Genomic DNA, 1,921 nt, shown 5'->3' on the forward strand with positions numbered 1-1,921 from the left:
TTTTATTTTTGTTTAGAAATTAATTTTTATTTTTGTTTGTTTTGTTTATTGCTGTTAGCTAGAATCTGGAGAGTTTACGTTCAAGAGGTGGTGGTGATCTTAATCCACTAGATTTTGAGATTGAGAGAACGGCTAAATAATTGAGGAAAGAAAAGAAGCAAGTTGACTTTGAAAAATCAATGGCTAACACAGGAATTGTGAATCCCAATATGGGAAATCAAGAGAATGAGAATGAGGATACCTTAGGAGGAAATGCAATGGGTGGAGTAGCAGTGGTTCAAAGAGCATTGAAGGACTACTCTAGTCCTACTATTAATGGGTGCTATTCTAGCATTAGGAGACCACCAGTTCAAGCGAATAATTTTGAGATCAAGCAACAATTATTCAAATGATTTAGCAGTTGGTCCAATTTGCGGGGTTACCTAATGATGATCCCGACCTGCATATCGCAAACTTTCTGGAGTTATGCGACACATTCAGGCATAATGGAGTATCTGATGAAGCAATTAGGCTAAGGCTTTTCCCATTCTCTCTTCGGGATAAAGCTAAGGCTTGGTTGATTTCTCTGCCATCTGGGAGCATCACGACATGGAACGAGTTAGCTCAAGCGTTCCTCACTAAATATTTTCCACCTGCCAAGTTTGTCAAGCTGAGTGAGATTACCAACTTTTACCAACAAGATTCGAAGTCATTTTATGAAGCATGGGAAAGGTATAAGGATCTCTTACGGAGGTGCCCTCACCATGGTTTACCAATCTGGTCGCAAGTGCAAACGTTCTACCAAGGGTTGCTACCAACTATTCAAGTTATGATTGATGCTGCAAGTGGGGGAGCCTTGAACAATAAAACACCAGAGGAAACATACAATCTGATTGAGGTGATGGTGAACAATAACTATATGAGGACTTCAGAGAGAACTTCAACAAGGAAATCAGCGGGAGTGCACGAAGTTGATAGTTACACTGCATTGGCTGCTTAACTTTCAAACATCCAGAAGCAATTAGGTAATGTGTTAAAAATAAATGCAATTGAATCTTCTTCTCTAACATGTGACCTTTGTGCAGGAAATCATTCATCCCAGGATTGTCAAGAAGGGAACCCGTTTGCTCAACCTGAACAAGCCAACTACGTCAATAATTTCCAAAGGGGGCAAGGGATTCTATATTCCAACATATACAATCCAGCATGGAGGAAACACCCGAACTTTTCATGGAGCAACAACAATGAGCAAAAACAACCTCCTGTTTTTCAAACTCAAGAGCCAAAATCTAACTTAGAGAATGTGCTTACCAAGTTCATTGAATAGACAAGCAAGAGTTTTAAGAAGACTGACATCCTTGTCAAAAATCAATCAGCCTCTATTAGGAACATTGAGACTCAAATTGGGAAAATTCATAACATATTAGCAGAAAGAGTTCAAGGAGTTTTGCCGAGCGATACAGAGAAGAACCTCAAGGAACAAGCGCATACAATCACCTTGAGGAGTGGACAAATTCTGGAAAATACAAAGGGTGAAAAACAGAAGCAAGAACAAGAGAAAGATTTGAGGGAAGAGCAGAAGACCAATCGCCTTGGCGATGAAATTCATTGCCGCAGCAATCGTGAAAATATGGAGAAGCTCGTTAGCAAGAAGGACGATCGCCGCGACGATGATACTGGTGGCCACGGCGAGTGTGCATCTGAGTAGAAACTTTCTTAGAGCCAAGCAACCCTTCCATACCCATAACGATTGAAGAATCAAAAGCTTAATAAGCAATTCGATATGTTTATTGACATGGTTCGAAGTTTACATATTAATATCCCTTTTGTTGATATGCTGGAACAGATGTCGAAATATGCGAAGTTTTTGAAGGAGATCCTCACGCACAAGAGAAAATTCGAGGAATATGAGAAAGTTATGTTAACAGAGGAATGCAGCGCA

General features: G+C 40.0%; 1 non-coding gene across 1 annotated transcript; it reads right to left on the reverse strand.

Annotated features, from left to right (window-relative positions):
- Positions 1-646: 646 nt before the first annotated feature.
- Positions 647-750, reverse strand: LOC116137203. The gene has a single exon (XR_004129129.1). It is a non-coding gene; the product is annotated as a small nucleolar RNA R71 (small nucleolar RNA).
- Between the last annotated feature and the right edge of the window lie 1,171 nt (positions 751-1,921).

The sequence above is a fragment of the Pistacia vera genome, unplaced genomic scaffold (assembly GCF_008641045.1).
Source record: "Pistacia vera cultivar Batoury unplaced genomic scaffold, PisVer_v2 Contig320, whole genome shotgun sequence".
NCBI lineage: Eukaryota > Viridiplantae > Streptophyta > Magnoliopsida > Sapindales > Anacardiaceae > Pistacia > Pistacia vera.